At 38.9% G+C, this 19640-nt stretch overlaps 1 protein-coding gene across 1 annotated transcript in view; it reads right to left on the reverse strand.

The window, feature by feature from the left end:
* MYO3B (myosin IIIB) overlaps positions 1–19640 on the reverse strand; it is a 394690-nt gene that overhangs the window by 313726 nt on the left and 61324 nt on the right. The gene's annotated exons all lie outside the window — the stretch shown is intronic.

Consider the following 19640-nt stretch of genomic DNA (forward strand, 5'->3'; position numbering starts at 1 on the left):
ATATATTAAACTCTACCAATAATCAAAGTAGTGAAAATAAAATGACTTTTACCCACCATATTAGAAAAAATGTTGAAGATTGATAATATCCAGGGTGGATAAAAATGTAGAGGAATAGGTATTCTCATGCACAGTTGGAGAAAAATACAAATTGGTACAGCCACCTTTTCAAATAATTTAGCAATGTATGTCAGTATTAAAAATAAATATCTTTTCACTCATGGGTTCCACTTTTTATTAACTATCCTATAGAAATGCTCACAACAATACACAAATATACAAATATACACACTTATTGAAGCTTTGTTTATAATAGCAACAAAAAAGAAACAACCAAAATACCCATCTATAAGAGAAGAAATACATTATGAAACTCCTGTACTATGGGATACAACGCAGCCATTTTAAAAAGAATCAGGTAGGCCTATATAAGTACAAAGAAAGAGATCTTTGATGAAACTGCTAGGTGAAGAAAAAAAGTAAAACATGAACATTATGATCATGTTTTGGTAAGAAAGCAAATTTACAAATAAGTGTGTTGTATAAATATATATTAAGAGGTGCATAAGAAAAATATAAATGTGCATAAACACACAAATACATATATACATATACCAGAAAAGAGAAAATGTCTGGGAAAATATAAACCAAGCTGTAATCAGTAGCTACATCTAATAGAAATACGCACAGTAGTCTGAATTGCAAAATCTTTTTATAACAAGATCTATCATAGTCCTTTCATAATAGAAAAGCTCATCAAGGAATAAAGTGATAAAAAAAGGGAAAGTAATGAGTCAAACCATCTTCTCTTTGTCACTGCATCATGACAACAAAACTGCCATCCTCCTTGCCTCCTAGTCAATACCTCCATGTTTTAGCTCTTTCTCCTATAAGATGCTTAACATCTGAGAGGTTAGTTAGAACAAGAGTTGTTTTGCAAGACTCATTCTCTAAAGCAATGATCTCAATGAGGGAGGATAAAAAATTTAGAACCACATGTGCCTCATGCCCTGCAGATAATAATACCCTTACCCCACCCAACCATGGCACATCTGGGCTTTCACTAGAATGAACTTCACAACTCCAGAAAGTCCCTCCTGCTAATAGGAGTGTGTTATACCCTTCAGAAGTTTGGAGGCAGGAAGAAGGTTGCCGAACACTGCTCTAAGGGCTGGTTAGTTAGATCCTTTGAAATCCCCTGGGGAAACTGGGACTGTTGCCACTACATGGGCAGTAATGCTTAAGCTTGATTGTACGGTCCCAAAGACAGCTGAACTCGTTCAATTGTGGGAAACAGAGAACCAACTCATTTAAGGTGTACTTCCATTCCACATCATGTTTTTTCCCCATTTAAAACTCTTCATAATTGGGGTGCCTAGCTGGCTCAGTCAGTAGAGCATGCAACTCTTGGTCATGAGTTCAAGCCCCATGTTGGGCTTGAAGCCTACTTAAGAAATAATAATAGTAATAATTTTTCAAAATTAAAAAAATTTAAAACTCTTCATAATCATATTAACTAGATATCAATTGTGTATGAGTATACACTAACTCTAAGAGAAAATACCATGTGGAGCAAGAGTTAAAGAAATATAAGACCACATACAAAATAAGACTCTTACAGAATTTCAATTTACACTGTTATTACTCATTGTGCCTGTTCCTTTTTTAAAATCAGAAATCACACATCTCATTCTCTGCAGCAGTGCTGAGGGTTTTTAGGAACTTTGAGAGCTGCTGAAGGATACATCCAGCTTGGTGGAAAGACTTGCTGACGCCTGCTCGCACACTTCAGTCTTGCTTCAGGGCTCCAGAGAAGTATCCAAAGCTCACAAACACCTAGCTATTTAGAATTTCCCAGTAAGGGTTTAATTTGCCTCCTGCTGCGGGCTCTAATTATCTAGCCAGTGCCTGAGAGGGAAAATCCAGCCTCCCGCTTCCACTCTGCCTCTATAGCAGCTCTATGTTACTTGTTTCCTGTAGGCTTCCTCATCCTGCACAGACCCAGACACACAAAAAGGCCCTGAAATACTGGGCCGTGTGTCCCTAACATCACCTTCTGCACGACCTGTGTATCACACAATCAGGAAACAATTACTCATGATAATTATCATTTCTTATTACAAGCAGACTATTGAAGATTAGCTGTTAAACCACTCCAACAACTTCCAAGTGTTGTTTTGTTTGCTTGATGGAAGTTGGGATTCTGACTAAGGGCATTCTCTTTAAAAGATTCTGCCTCTTTCCTCATTTGACCATTTTAAACATAATTGAATTTAGCAAAAGCATTCAAATGTGAGAAATTTATCAGTAACATCCTACCTTAATGTGACTGTGTTTTGTGCCAAGAATATAAAATTAGAATCATCTATAACTATTATCAATTCAATTGGAGGGACCATGATTCCCTCAAATTTCAGATAAATCATTTGATGTATAAAGTAACCCAAAATATCAACATCCCCAAATTGGACATATGAATACATTGTTTGGACTCATTTAAGTCTAGGATACCTTCATTAGTCAATCAGGATGCTTTTCCCTAGATTTCAGTCACCAGTATAAAACCTGGTTGAGGGGCGCCTGGGTGGCTCAGTCGGTTGAGCGACTGCCTTCGGCTCAGGTCATGATCCTGGAGTCCCGGGATTGAGTCCCGCATCGGGCTCCCTGCTCGGCGGGGAGTCTGCTTCTCCCTCTGACCCTCCCCCTCTCATGCTGTCTCTCATTCTCTCTCTCTCAAATAAATAAATAAAATCTTTAAAAAATAAATAAATAAATAAATAAATAAAACCTGGTTGAGAAGTTGGTGCAGATAATGAGGGGTCCTGTGGTCTTTACTGTTTGGCTGAGGGACCACCACACACTGACAAGTAGACTGGTTTAATGTTCAGGGGAATTACTCTCATTGCCATCAGTTGATTCCAGCTCCCCTGTCTATTGGAACATCTTTCTGAGGCTGGGCTGTCTCCTCAACAGGCAGCCTGAACAGATGTAGCCTGTAAAAGCCTGAAATGCCTCCACACCAGCACCCACCATGGTCTGTCAACTAACTGAACAAACCTTTCTGTAATTAACACCTCTTCTCCAGATTTATTTTGATTCTCTGAGAGACCTGGTGTGTGGAAATCTGTTTCATCTTCACTTTTAGCTAGTTTTGAGATAGAGGACCATAAAAACAAAAACAAAACCTAACTCTCAAGTTTTACCAAACAAGTCATTGAAGATGTAATGTGGTAAATTTCCAAAAAAGCAGAAAAATAGCCTCCATACAACTCATTTTTGTTTCATGAGCACTAGCTGAAGCTGGTTGCAGACTAGATGTGTCAGGATGAAAACAGCCAGCAAGAACTGGTTCCAATCTTGTCACTGTTACTGTTTCTTCTAAGGCTCAACCCTCTACTTTTTAAACCCCAGTGGTGAAAAGAAAAGGAGAAATAGGTATGCTTGCATCTGTAGCACTAAGTCCTTTATCCTGACATTCTCGTCCAGCCACCAAGTGCCCTTATGCCTGATTACCAACCTCCCAAGAAGGCTTTCCACATTACTACTACCCAGAGGGACATGACTGGGGCGCAGGGGTTGGGATAAGATACGCAATATAAGAATTTAGAAAAGAATTTAGAATCCTTAGATTGAAGGCTGGAAGTGAGTCTTCTCTTGTGGCCCTAAATCACCTGGGATGGTAGGAAATAAGGGAGGTGCTGATATGCAGTTAACGACTCCATTTTTTTAATATGAGCCAGCCCTCCCCATATCAGAATTCCAGCAAAAAGACTGACAAAGCCTACACTATCAAGAACGTCGTCCATCAAAACAGGGGAAAGAGAACATGTGAGCCACACAGAAATGTCATGTGTTACCTCCACTCACATTTCCTTGGCCAAAGCAACTCCCATGGTCAGACCCAATTTCGAAGGCGCAGGTGAATAAAATCGAACCCTGTGCCAAAGGAAGGGAACTGGAATACAAGACCAGCTCTAACCATTACCATGCCTGCACTGCATACCTCAGAAGGGGTTGAGGATCAGATGAAACAAGATATGGAAAGTGCTTTTAAAACCTGCAAGCCCGGGCACCTGGGTGGCTCAGTCGTTAAGTGTCTGCCTTCAGCTCAGGTCATGATCCCAGGGTCCTGGGATCGAGCCCTGCATCGGGCTCCTTGCTCAGCGGGAAGCCTGCTTCTCCCTCTCCCACTCCCCCTGCTTGTATTCCCTCTCTCACTGTGTTTCTCTCTGTCAAATAAATAAATAAAATATTTTAAATAAATAAATAAATACATACTGCAAGCCCTATACAACGGTGAGTTCTTTTATTAATGAGTGCCACACCACTCACTGACAAGATTCAAGACCTTTGCCACACTGAGATTGGATAACCTCAACCCAAAAATGCAAGCATGTTTTCCGGCATTCAGAAAATGTTTTAGATCTCATCAGAGACCCCACATAATTCTTCCTGTAATTTAAGAATGTACCTTTTTCCCATAATGCTCCTTCCCCACAATAAAAAGCTTTTTAACCCTGTTTCTGAGATCCCAGAATTGGGTTCATTTCTGTTTATACTCACTGTCCTGGGAACAAAGGGGGTAAAAAATGGAAGCTAAACTACTTGGTTGCTACTCTGGCCCTAACATATGCTAGCTGTGAAATCTTAGCCAGCAGTGCGCCTAGCGGTACCTTGGACCTGCATCTTGCTTCAAGAGTGTGCGCTGGGGTGCCTGGGTGGGTCAGTCAGTTAAGCCAAAGACTCAGGATTTGGTTCAGTGTCCTGGGATCAAGCCCCACCTGGGGCTCCATGCTCAGCGGGGAGTCTCCTTAAGGACTCTCTCTCACACTCTCTCTCTCTCTCTCCCCCTCTGCTCCTCCTCCCACTCTCTCTCTAAAATAAATACATGCATCTTTTTTTTTTTTTTAAAGAGTGTTTGGGTGTAACAGACCCAGGAGATGCCCCTTCTTCCAGCCTGAGACCACCCTGCAACCTCTTTTCCCTTCAGAATCCTACTCTAGCTATCCTCTGCCTTCAGGGCCAGCCAACGCCATTTTGGGGGCTTACCTCCTTATTGCTGGCCTCCTGCGAGTTCCCAGATTTACTCCACCGAGGTGGAGGCAGCCGTCAACCCCCTGATCAACAGGCATCTGTGGGCCTCTTACAGCTACCTCTCTCTGGGCTTCCATTTTGACCCCACGAGGATGTGGCTCTGGAGCGCAGCGGACATTGCTTCCTGCGTCGGGGAGAAGAGCAAAGGCTCCAGCCCCCCGGGAACACGGGCACCGCCTGCAGCCACGCCCTCTTCCAGGACACGCAGCAGCAGCACCAGGCTGCCGCCAGGGTCCCCAAAAAGAACCTGTCCCTGCGCTCTGGGGCTGCATGCCTGGGTTCTGCCAGCGCAGACCCCCAGCTCCGTGACTTCCCGGAGAGCCACTTCCTGAAGGAGGAGGTGAAACTCAACAAGAAGATGGGCAACCGCCTGACTCAGCTGCCCAGGTTGGGCTGGGCGAGTAGCTCTTCGAAAGGCTCACCCTCAAGCGCCACTAGGAGCCTCCAGAGCCCGGCGGCCTTTGGAGGGGCTCTCCTGGGACCCCCCTGGTGCCAAGGCTTGTACCTGAGTCTCTTCCTGCAGCCCTCTCACAAGCCCTAGACCAAACGGAAACAATAAAGCTTTTGGCAGAAAAAAAAAAAAAAGAAAGAAAGAAATCTTATCCAGTCTTTCTGAGTCTCAGTGTCCTGTGAAAAGTGGGGTCATTCGCAGCCAAAGGTTTTGAAAGGAATAAATGCACATAATAATATAGAAAGTGCTTAACCCAATGCCTGACTCATAAATAAGCATTTCATTAACATTTTTTTTTAAGATTTTATTTATTTATTTGACAGAGAGAGCGAGAGAGGGAACACAAGCAGGGGGAGTGGGAGAGGGAGAAGCAGACTTCCCTCCAAGCAGGGAGCCCGATGCGGGGCTGGGATCATGACCTGAGCCGAAGACGCCTAAACGACTGAGCCACCCAGGCGCCCTGTCTTTTATTTATTTTTTTTTAAGAGAAAAGAAACTGTAAAGTTATTTTAAGGGCCATCATAGCACTGAAGGTAACTGTTATGTCAACCAAAACAGTAGCAATGTCTAGGGAGCAAGGATGGTCCTAGAAAATGGGACCTGAGGCTGCCTCAGTGGAGTAGTCACTCATTTAATTAGTCAATCATTCAGGCATTTACCATTTTTTCTACTCCAAGCACTGTGCTAGGCCTACGATTCCAAAGATAATTAAGACACTATCCTGCCCTCTGTGAGCTCACAATCTAGTAGGGAAGCAGATGCATAAACTTACTGTTATTCCAGAGCATAAGAAACATTATAAGAGATATAAATCCTGGGGCGCCTGGGTGGCTCAGTTGGTTAAGCAACTGCCTTCCGCTCAGGTCATGATCCTGGAGTCCCGGAATCGAGTCCCACATCAGACTCCCTGCTCAGCGGGGAGTCTGCTTCTCCCTCTGATCCTCCCCCTCTCATGCTCTCTGTCTCCCATTCTCTCTCTCAGATAAATAAATAAATAATCTTTAAAAAAAAAAAAAAAAAGAGATCTAAATCCTAAGTGGAGTCCAACGCAGTCCCTAGTCACCACCCATCCAGAACTCCCATGCCAGGTTACCTTGCTTGAGATCTTATCCCAAGAGTTCTAGTCCTTCTGTGTAAAGATTTACCTCTTGTTAAAATGAAAATAGGCCTGAGAGAAGAATCACATTCTCACTTCCTGCCGCCCAAGACCAAACTTGCCAGGGGTATGATCTGGCTGGTCTCTGGGGAGGGTCCTATCCTCAAACTCTCCTCCCTAATCCTGTCATAGGACCTAATATTTCACTAAGATTCATTCATTTGGATCATTCTGTAGGCACCTGGGACCTGATTTGGAAAGAAAACAAATTACCTTTAGAATGATTCTAATTCTCTAGACAAAAATTCCCAGAGAACAAGCCCTGAAATATATACAGCATATATTCATATCACACAGCTATAAATACACACACTTATAAGCCTTCATCAAAATTCTACCAACTCTCCAAATAGTATTTCTAGAACATGATTATCATCATTATTTCCTTGCCTAATCATTTTTCCTTCATATAGTTGTGTCTTTGGTCTCATGATGGCACCTGTGATAGGCTAGAGTTCCCTAATTGTTAAAAGTATGTTCACGAGCTATTCCTATAGTATTGCTGCTTTACTAATCATGAACAGCGATTAAATATCTTGCAAGCAATTTTAACATTCATCAAACTGATAATGGCAAGAAACAAATTGGAGCCTTTCAGTGTTTTACCAGATGTGCTCTCTAATTCCTTATTACTCTATGTATTTCTGGAAACTATTTCTATATACAAGCCAAGCTAAAAAGAAATGTGCTCTTTGCTGCAAAAATAAAAGAACAAGTTTAAGCTGCTTGCCACCCTGTGTATAATCACAATCACATTAAAATGCAGCTCGATGGCTCATCTTTCGTCTTTCCCCTCTATCAGTCAGTAAATTAATTCCTTTATAGATATGAACATCAATATTCTATTTTTGTTAAAAATGCCTTTTTTTCAATTACTTCCTGGGAAAAGCAGAGTTACTATGGCAATCTCTGAATTTTGCACTCTGCAGCTTTAGACTACCACTGTTTTATAAATGGGAAGCTATAATTTAGCTCAATTCATTTTATAAGGTATAAGAACACCCACATGTTCTTAACTGTCTGTGGCAACAATGTGATATGTGGGGGGAGAGGTTGCTGCTCAGGCCTATGTGGGATGGGGAGTGGGGGAATGCACCTTTTCCTAGGGTGAATTTTTATACCCCAGCACCCAGTGAGTACCTCAGTCACAATGGATGCCAGATAAGTTTGTTGAAAATGAAGATGAAGAAGAAATTGTGTATCTTCTTGTGAATTTCCCCTATGACTCCCTCCCATTAATAAATCTAGTCAATGTGTGAAGGAGAGCAGTAGGTGAAAAGATTTTATGTTCCTTTGGGCTATGAAGAGTGGTCTCATGGCCCATGAAGACCCTGATACCTCCCCATTACGGGCTGTGCTCAGTTCTATAGCCTTCTTTTAATCCCACAAAATGCCATTTTGCAGTCCCCCAATATCTAGATAACAAAAATCTTCTTTAACAGGCTTGCATTGACATGGAGACATCTAAGTAATCCTATTGGAAAGCCCATTTGAATGCCACTCTGTTGTAAACCATGCAGGTGGAGCTGTACCATTAGTCACCAGTGGTTACACAGATTAATAACATCCCAGCAATTTATATTCCAGCTTTAGCTTCTACATGCATGGCCTTTAGAGATCTCTTTTGCTTTGGACCAGCTTCTTCTTTTTTTTTTTTTTAAGATTTTATTTATTTATTTATTTATTTATTTATTTATTTATTTGAGAGAAAGTGAGCATGAGCAGGGGTGGGAGGTGGGGAGAGAGACAAGAAGACTCCCCACTGTAAGCTGAAGACAGATGCTTAACCAACTGAGCTACCCAGGCACCATGCCCAGCTTCTTTTTACCACTCCTCTCTCTTTCAGCTAAGCCTCAGACTGGAAAGACAAAAGAAGTTCTCAACCCACACACAGTCCAGCGCTCTGCACACCAGAGTGGGATCTTAGAGATGGGATTAAGACCAAAATTCAACATGAAAAGATATAGGGCCTACCTTCCACTTGGAAAGACCTCCCACCTTTGGAGGGCCTATAACAAATTTTCTTAATCTGGGGCCATGGATGAGTTTCTGAGTTCCATAAACTCTCAAATTAAGAGGAAATATTTTATCCAATTTCTAAATAGGAGGTTATATGATTTTCAGCAGGCTCCTATAAGCTCAGGACCCCCAAAATGGGTGAAGCCCATTGGCTCAGCAAGTCTAGAATGGGCTTCAGATAGAGGCTTGGAGCATATGGCTAGTATTCTTTGCAATAATGTCTTCAACATACTGAGAGAAAATAGGTTTTAACACAGAATTCCATTCCCAGAAAAATTATTTTTCAAAAGTAAAGATGTTTTATAGTAAAGAATAAAGATATTTTAGAAAGATAAAGACAGAGAGCTTATTACTCAAATACTACAAAAGAACTATTTAAGGTTGTACCTTGACCCTGAATGAAAAAAACAGGATATAAGAACTATGCTAAACAAAGAGATTTGGTAAACATGAGTAAATTTTTAAAAAATGGGTAATAGTAATGACTAATTCAGGGGATTAAAAATTAGGTACAGTAGGATACATACATAGAGAAGAATTGAGAGATTTATAGAGTTAAATCTTTTTAAGGTTCTTTTATTGTATAGGGAATGGGTAAAGATACGTATTATCTTTAGACCTTGTTAAGTCAATATATTATGTTAAAAATTTAAGGGTATCGGGGCGCCTGAGTGGCTCAGTCGGTTAAGCGTCTGCCTTCGGCTCAGGTCATGATCCCGGGGTCCTGGGATCGAGTCCTGCATCGGGCTCCTTGCTCCGCGGGAGGCCTGCTTCTCCCTCTCCCACTCCCCCTGCTTGTGTTCCCTCTCTGTGTCTCTCTCTGTCAAAAAAATAAATAAAATCTTTAAAAAAAAAAAATTAAAAAAAAAATTTAAGGGTATCCACTAAAATATAAACCCAATATACAATTTCCAAATGATATAGAGGGGGGAAGGAAGCAATAAAGAAAATCAATGTAATAGAAATACACAATAAAAGGAAAGTATGAAAAATAAAAAATAAAATTAAATAGTAGAAATAAATCCAAAAATACCAGAAATTATGAGTATAAACAGAACAAACTATCCAATGAAAGAATCTCAGATTGATTTTTTTTAAATCCAACTGCATGTTATTTATAAGACGTACCACTAGGGCGCCTGGGTGGCTCAGTTGGTTAAGCGACTGCCTTCGGCTCAGGTCATGATCCTGGAGTCCCGGGATCCAGTCCCGCATCGGGCTTCCTGCTCGGCAGGGAGTCTGCTTCTCCCTCTGACCCTCCCCTCTCTCATGTGCTCTCTCTCATTCTCTCTCTCTCAAATAAATAAATAAAATCTTTAAAAAAAAAAAAAAAGACGTACCACTAAAGTACAAAACTAACAGGGGATTACATAATAACAAAGGGAACTATTCACTAGAAATAAATAATAGTTCTGTACTTGAAAAATGGAAAAAATTACAAGAAAAAATTAATTAATCTACAGTTAATGTGAGAATTTTTAATATGTTGAATTTGATGGTAATATCTAGGATCTCCTTATAATTAAAGAGCACACATTCCTTTTAAGCATACATGAATTATTATCAACAGTTGACCATGAACTAGTTCACAAAGTCTCAACAAATAATATGAAAATGAGGTCATACAAACCACAGTGTATAACTGTAGTATAATAAAACCAGCATTCAATTTTTTAAAATATAGCAAACTATTTTTTGCAAGAGTAAAACAAACTTACAAATAATTTAGGCACTAAAGAAAAATATAAAAATAAAAATTAGTAACTATTTAGAACTAACACTGAAATACTACATATTCAAAATTGTGAGATGCAGCAAAAACAGTTTTTAGGAGAAATTTTATAACACATTGTATTTATGTGTGTAACAGAAGGGAAACGGGAAGATTGACCTAAGTCTTCAATAAAAGATTGCAGAGGAAAATAGCAAGATAAGCCCAAATAAAATAGTATGAAGGGAATTTTATTTGTAAGCATAGATATTAATAAAATAGAAAACAAAGAAATAACAGGATTGGTCAAACCAAAGCCTTCTCTTTAAAAAGATGAAGTAAACACACAGTCTTGTCTTACCCTGAATGCAGCTACAATATGCGGACAGAATTCATCAAGCAGTTATTTGAGGACTCTGAAAAGTAAATGGGAGCTGGTAGATTGGGAAAAATGATTCAAATTCTAAGTAGCACCCAACCAGTGGTGAATTGGTTATTCTTTTCCCCTCCATATCCCCCAGACTGTTCTAAAGACAGCCTGAAACCCAGAAGTGAATATTGGCATAGACAGAGAAGGCTCTAGGACAATACCTCTAATTCAGGCTTGAAAGGCAAAAAAGGGGCCTCCTGGTAGCAACTGGCACCTAAAACTCTGAAGGAAAGGAACTTTCCTCTCTGATCAGATGTGCTCTAGTCCCAAAGAGGTAGAATGAATATCTTTTTTTTCTTTATCATCCAATCACTTGACCCCAGATACATGTGCAGTCATAGAAAGTATGTAACAGAAAAAGGTGAATAAATCTCCAGATTTTTGGCTGGATGATTAAAATGGGAACTCCAGGAAGCCAGACTGTACCATGGAGATCACAGAGAGGGAAGAGCTTAGGAAAGCAACCCCATAAAGTTGTTTATGAACTCATGCACAAACTCCCAAATTTTACCTGTGTGGATCTGATCCTAAACAGCATACCAAAAAAATTTGAGAATTAAACTAGGAGATTAACCACTACCCAGGTCCCAGATTGGCCGCTGGGTAGTACACATGCTGGACAGATCTGAATGATACTGTAAAGGCTTTGAAACTGATGGTAAAATCACAACTCACAGAGGTTGGATGGAACTTTTGGCCTATACTCAACCAGGTCAATTGCATACTAAAACAAAAATATCGACATTCCCCCATAGAAATAAACAAGACTCAAAATCTTAAAATATGCTACTCAAAATGTTGAGTATACAATCCTAAATTATTCAGCACACAAAGAACCATGAAAATCTTGACTCAGATGGGAAGACAATGAATAGACATTAACACTAAGATGACACAGATGTTTGAATTATGTGACAAAGATTTTAAAGCAGCTATTATCAAAATATTCTAATAAGTAAGGGCAAACATTGTGGAAATGAATGGAAAGAGTAACAAACTTTGAAGAATATATGTACATACATATACATATACAGAAAATTTAGAACTGAAAAATACAATAATCAAATTTTTAAACTCTCAGAAGGGTTAAATACAGAATGGAGAATTTAAGTCTGTGAACTTAAAGAGAATTATCTGGTCTAAAGATTAGAGAGAAAAAAACACTGAAAAGCTAGTTTCATTAATATAATTATTAATTGGGGCGCCTGGGTGGCCCAGTCATTAAGCGTCTGCCTTCGGCTCGGGTCATGGTCCCAGGGTCCTGGAATCGAGCCCCACATCGGGCTCCCCGCTCAGTGGGAAGCCTGCTTCTCCCTCTCCCACTGCCCCCTGCTTGTGTTCCCTCTCTCGCTGCCTCTCTCTCTGTCAAATAAATAAATAAAATCTTTAAAAATATATATATATAATTATTAATTATAATCACTAACTTAATTTATTATATTAACAAATTAGAGGAGAAAAATACGTGATCATCTAAAAGTTTAAGAAACATTTGATAAAATTCAACACCTATTCATGATTTAAAAAAATAAACTTTTAGGAGCACATGGGTGGCACAGTCATTGGCATCTGCCTTCAGCTCAGGTCATGATCCCAGAGTCCTGGGATCGAGCCCCGCATGCATCAGGCTCCCTGCTCAGCGGGAAGCCTGCTTCTCCCTCTCCCACTCCGCCTGCTTGTGTTCCCTCTCTCACTGTCTCTCTCTCTGTCAAAATAAATAAAATCTTTAAAAAAAAATTAAAATAAAATAAAAAAATAAACTTTTAGTGAAGTCAGAAAAAATTTATAACCTGAGAAAATATTACCACCAAAAAATATTTATATAACAGTGGAACCATTCTTCAAAATTAGGAAGAAAGATGCCCACCATCACTTCTATTCAACATAATACAAGAAATAAACATCAGAACTAGTAAGAACTTGTAAGTATTAGAACAAACAAGCAAAAATCTCACTTAAAACAGCAATAAAAATATTAAGTAACTAAAAATAAATCTTTTTTTTAAATATGCAAAACTTTTATTAAAAGTATAAAAGTTAACTGAAGGACATAAAAGACCAAAATTAAAGGAGGGCTATACCATTTTAACAGATGGAATGACTAAATATTTTAAAGAAGTTCATTCTTCCCAAATTACTCTTTAAATATTTGCAATTCCAAATAAATTCCCAATAGGATAGAACTTGACATACTACTTCTAAATTTCATATGAAAAAGTAAAATGCCAAGAATAGCCATAATAATTTTTGAGAAGGGGAAAAAGGAGGAGAAAGAATGTAGTGGCCATGACTAGATCTGTTTGTGGAAAGCCCCTAAAAAGTAAGCATAAATGGGAAACTTCCCAGACCATACAGTATAGGTAAGGATAGAGGCCAATTGCCCCAGTGCTGATCCAGCAAGAACCTCACGGCCAGTATAAAAGAATTATGGAGGTATTCATACCAGGTCTGCCAAATAGACCAATGGAACAGAATACAGAGTCTAGAAATAGGTCTACAGTGACACCTGGGTGGCTCAGTCGTTAAGCGTCTGCCTTCGGCTCAGGTCATGATCCCAGGGTCCTGAGATAGAGCCCTACATCGGGCTCCCTGCTCAGGAGGGAGCCTGCTTCTCCCTCTACCTGCCGCTCCCACTGTCTGTGTTCCCTCTCTTGCTCTCTGACAAATAAATTAATAAATAAAATCTTAAAAAAAATAGGTCTACATATAATAAGATTTAGACATCTGGTAGATACGACATTACAAGTCAGTGGGGAAAGATCAAATCAATAAATGGTATTGGGACAATTGGCTTTCCATATAACAAAAAATTAGGTTTCTCTCTCCCATTATATGAAAGTTGAAAATTTCAAATGAATTAAAGACCTTAAATATTAAGAAAAGCAACACTTTAAAAAATATGTAGAGAATAACTTTATGCTTTCTATACAGGTAGTGCTTTCTACAATACAAAAATATATATATAATGAAAAAAAGACTGAGAAATTTGACCACACTGAAATTAAAAGCTTCTGCACAATAATAAATATCATAAACAAAATTAAAATACAGGCCACAGGGGCACCTAGGTGGCTCAGTTGGTTGGGTGTCTGCCTTTAGCTCAGGTCATGATCCCAGGGTCCTAGAATCGAGCCCCGCACTGGGATCCTTGCTCATCAGGGAAGCCTGCTTCTCCCTCTGCCTGATCCTCCCCACTGCTTATGCTCTCTCTCTGTCAAATAATTAAATAAAATCCTTTAAGAAAAATAGAATAAAATACAAGCCACAAGAGAGAAGATATTTACAACACATAAAATAGTAAAGCTTAGTATTCATAAACTATAAGATATTCCTATACATTAATAAAGACAATAAATCCTTTGAAATGTAAGTTGCTACTATCTGATTAAGTTGAAGATGTGCATATCCAATAACATAGCTGTTCTACCTCTAGGTGTGTCCTCCAGAGAAATCCTCATACGTGTACACAAGGAGACAAGTACAGTATTGCTTATAATAACAATGCCAATGCCCATCAATAAGGACAAGGATAGGTAAAGTATAACATATTCCCATAATGGAATATTATGCAACAGATGAAATGAACAGATGATCTACATGTATCAACATGGAGAAACCTTAAAAACATGATGTTTAGCAGTATAAAAGCAAGATGCAAATGAACATATACAGTATGAGACAGTTTATGTAACATTTTAAAACAAACGATGCTCTATGTTATTAACAGATGTATATGCAATAAAAGTTTTAAAAATGCATGGGAAAGATACACAGTGTGATAGTCACCTCTAGAAAGGAGAGAGAGGAATGAGATGGGTAGGGGTACTTTACCTTTATCTATTACATTTTATTTATTAAGAACAAGGAATTTAGGGAGATGTGGGAAGTTCACAGGTATCATTATTTTCTAAGCTATGTTGCATGTTTTAATGTTTAACACACAAAAATTAAATCAAAATTTATAAACCTAAGCCACTCTCTTCAGGGAATATATTATTATAAACATTTTTCCAAGAGTTCCCTTCTTTCTTTCTTCTCTCCATTATTCACTAAAATTCTGTGTAGGCCTCAACATCTTTGAAAAAAGCTCCCAGACTCCTCTGTCTCTCCCCCTCCCTCCTCTGCATCCCCACTGGACACCGCCACTGGACTCACACCCTTCTCTGTTATCAGAGCTACCACACTGATGTGTTGGGCTGAACCACAAAAGACTGCTATTGTTTCTAGGTCAAAAACATTTGAATATTGGGAATGTCATATGGTTCCACTGATAATTACCTTTAGATATCTGCCTTTCCCACCAGACTCTGGGCGCCCTGAGTATTCATGTTAGATTTACTGCATTGTGCAGGGGCATCACATAGGGGTGCTCGGTGGTCACTTGAATTGAACTGATTCCATTAAGGACAGGCATTTCTTTTATGCCCCTTCTTCAATCTCTTCCCCCTAGATTTAAAAGGGTAGGTAATTGGTACAAACATTTTTTCCACCTTGTATCATCAAGGAGCTCTGGAGTGGTCATGGCCATGGTCTTTGCCTCAGGGAGTTCTACTTATGGAAGGAGGTAGAATTAAAATATGTAAGCAAAGAACTCACAAGAACTGCTCAGCTGTGGGGCAAAAGGGATTCCTGGGAAACTGAGGAGCCAGGGTACTGCTGCAATAATGCATGAAGATGCTCATCTATGTATCTTTCCATTCATTCATTCACTTATTCATTTGTTCAGAATCAGATGCAAGTTATCCAGACTTACTAGGAACAACCCAAGAATCCAAATATCATGTGCCATTTTAACTGCCATCTTCAACTATTGCTCATCGTCAGCCTTCTGATATCTGCACAGGGAACGGACCAAAATCTTTCGACCCAGGAAGAGGAAATTACAATTGTTGTTAGTGGCAATTGGTTTCAGGAATGAGCCAGTTTGTGCCTGCTTTACAAAGGACCAAAGGATGGTCCGCTTGTTTCCTTTCCTCCGTTTTTATAAAAGGCTGTGTCCCATACTTGCAGTTCAAAGCAAGAGACATTGTAACAAGGAAAAATATCATAAAATTTAAACAGTATAATGAATTCTTTTTAGTATTTAGGATATTTGGAATCTTATTTAATAGCTTCAAAATCTTGCAGCTGTTGCCTAAAATAGAATGTGTGTTATTTGAATTCCAAAGAGCTATTTTATAAGGGAAATGGAATGAATTGTAGAAGGGATTCTGAGTATAATCCTTTCCTACATCTTTGCTGTATATAGGACTATGGCATTCTTAAAATTTCAAGCAGGGAAACCGGCTCTGGTTACCTTGGTGATAAACTGGGGATAAAAATTACACATAATTGCTGCTGATGTCACTGCTGCCATATTGTTTCCAAGGCTACAGATTGTCTCCAAATAATTGTAATGCTTTGTGCACTGGAAGCCCACTCTGTAGGAAAAAGCTTAGTACTGCAGTTACTCTTTCTAAATCTATCTAATAAACCATCCATGGCCTCTCAGGGACTTTGGATAATTATGGAGATAAATCAGCATTGAAAATGCCTTTATCTTAAGTTATTCCAGACCCACAAACATAATTTGAAAAATCTAATATATAGAAAAGTTAGTTTCTACTATGATATATCAGAAAATTTCCTTCTAAAATACGTTTCCTCTAAATGCTAGCAAATAAAGCAAACTGCAGAAATATGTGTGTGTGTCTGTGTGTGTGTGTGTGTACTCTGCATGGAAAATAATGAAAAATGTGCAGCAGACTATATACTTCAGTGGTACCCTCTGAGAGGGAGGATGAAGGCAGGCTTTCATTCTCTACAAGACATACGTTTGTATAATATCTGAATTTTTGCAGTCTGCATATATTATTTTTGTAATCAGATAAAAGAGTACAGGTAAAACAAAATTCCTAGTCCCCAGCAGAGCTATACTTAAATTACCAGCCTAAAAGAAATGGTTTTCCTAAATTGAATGAATAAATGAAGCCATTTATAAAGGTCACATTTCCCTCTGAGCTGCTTTCATTTGTAAAAGCAGCACCAGTGAGTTCTTTGTGCAATCACACTCAGCCACAGCACAGTTACTCTCATATGTTACATTATGCAAAAATCAAAAGTCTCTTTGAGAATCAACAGTTGATGTATACTGATTTAATCATGTGTGTGTGTGAACCCTAGATGCTCACTGCCCAAGAGCTCAGCTGTGGTCAATGAAAAACACCATTAAATTTTAGCTTCTTGGGAAATCCTATTTAAAGCATAATAGCCTCGAAAAACACTCCAGTAATGATGTCATTAACAATAAGAATCATTAGAATAGAGTATCTGTACTTCCAAAGCCACCAAACCTGCTGGTAAACCTGAGTTTCTAGGTGCAGCTGGAGCCCTGGATTTAATTGCTCACCTGACCAACAGACAGAGCAGGGGCCTTGCACTCAGCCCTCTCCAGGTGCTGCACGGGCCTTGTAAGGCTTGATGACACCCAGTTCCAGCAGTGACCTTGTCAGCAGGACATCTTCCACCAGAGCAAAACAGCGCTGGTGCTCACTGTATCTTAGCTGCCCTTGCTTGCCTAAACAGCAGATTTTGCATAGTAACAATTTACCTTTGGAGGCCATTTACCATATAATGCATAAAATGGCCCACATCTGGGGGCAGGGAGGGGGACTCACAGAAAAATCTTCATCTTTTAGACTAAAATATACAGAAACTGGAGATAGGAACTTTGATCCAAATAAATAAGTAAATTATAAAGCAAAAACACAGCCCTTTGTATCACAGAGTCCTGATTCTTTTTCTGCTGGTGAAATTTACATAGGAAATTGCAGCTATAAAAGAGAATGGAGATCAAAGAACTATGTTTATAAGAAAAGCAATGGGATATATTGGGCAGGTATTATATTATCCACCTGTGAGGAACTGAATACTAACTTCTCCTACTTGCCTTTTGATGGTCATCACTTTAGACTCTAATAATTTAATGATTTAATTTTGTGCTTCCTATAATTGGCCATGTATGTGACTACCCACACATTTACAACCTAACTACTGCTACAAACTGTACAATTAAGAAGGCACGACTGTTAGGCTACAGGATTTGCACACCATATAAAATGTTTTCTCATTTTGCCAAAGTCGATTCTGGAAGCTCTTAGATAACCATAAGCATACAGGTTCCACTCTGGAAAGCTCTTCAGGACATCATGGGACCAGAATTAAATAGCTTGGGTTTTATGAACAAGTAGTCTATAAATAACAGAAGACTCATTCATAATACTCCAAGGTTCTCTAAGTGACCCAAATTTTTGCCATTTCAATGGACCATACTAGGAATAGTTCAGTCAGGACTTGATCCCACACCAGTTTCTGCATCACCCACTCCTGACTTGGGCAAAATCTCTTTCTGTGGCAGTGGGTACAGATGGGAAATCTATACCAGCAGCTCTTTATATAACTTCATTTGTCTAAAGTGACAATTACTATTCCAGGGATAAAATTCATAAGTGACCTATGAATGACCCCATCCAGAAGATGACACTGGCTAGCATGAAAAAGTATGGAACTGCAACTCCAAGGTCTTCTCTCATTGCAGAAGAGAGCAGCTTGGATTTAGCAAAGATTAAACAATTCTGCTGTTAAAAAACCATAAATGATGGAGATTATTAAAACTTCATAACCACTGCAAATATATGCAGACTCAGAGGTGATTTTTGTTTTGTTTTGCTTTTCCTGTGTGAACAAAATATAAACACTATTTAAGGTGAAAATTTCTTCCTTTACCCTCATAAAATGCAGATAACTGGTTTAATCCATTTTTTGTTTTGTTTTCTGCACAGATTTTATTGGTTTTACAGTACTATGCGTTTTCTGCAAAGCACGAAACAATTCCTTAATAAACATGCCTCAGAAGTCAAAACAAGAAAATCATTCTTGCCCTAACAATGAGTACTACTTACAAACACCAAACTTATTTTTAAAATAAGGTAGTACTAAACTAGTATGTGAAAAAGAAGTTCAAGAGGCCCTAAAACTCCATATCTTTCTAAATAAAACAAAATAAAATTGGATGCAACTACCCAGTATATAGGACACAATACACATGAAATATGTCATAGTAACACTAATATTTCATTTAAACCAAGTTCCAAAGTAAAGGTGTAGGAAGGAGATGACAACATTTAGAAATTTGGAATGAAATAGGATTGACAGTAATCTGAGACATTTGTAACTTTCAGTATCTCACTTGGTGGACTCTATCCTAAGACATCTGAAAGTCCTGGGTGCCTGGGTGGCTCAGTTGGTTAAGCGACTGCCTTCGGCTCAGGTCATGATCCTGGAGTCTCAGGATCGAGTCCCGCATCGGGCTTCCTGCTCAGCAGGGAGTCTGCTTCTCCTTCTGACCCTCCCCCCTCTCATGTGCTCTCTCTTTCTCATTCTCTCTCTCAAATAAATAAATAAAATCTTAAAAAAAAAAAAAAAAAGACATCGGAAAGTCCTGAAACAAACAAAAAAACCTGTTTACTTTGTTTAAACCAAAATGTCCCAAATGTACCTGATCACAGCTACTTTCATAAGTCATAACTGTTTTTGTTGTTTTCAATTAGCCTATTTGTTTAAGTCTGGGAGATGCTGGCTTAGGACAGTATAATCAATATTATTTAAAGCTCTCAAATAGTTAATAGGCAAAATGTTAAATGAGGGCCTAGCAGAAACTGAAGCTTAGGAATGTGGATTTATTTCTCTTTGAACATAGTCTTTTGTTTCAATTGCTACTCAGAACTATAAAGTGGAGAAA

This window comes from Mirounga leonina, unplaced genomic scaffold (genome assembly GCF_011800145.1).
Source record: "Mirounga leonina isolate KUSES-001 unplaced genomic scaffold, KU_Mleo_1.0 Mir_151, whole genome shotgun sequence".
Taxonomy (NCBI): domain Eukaryota; kingdom Metazoa; phylum Chordata; class Mammalia; order Carnivora; family Phocidae; genus Mirounga; species Mirounga leonina.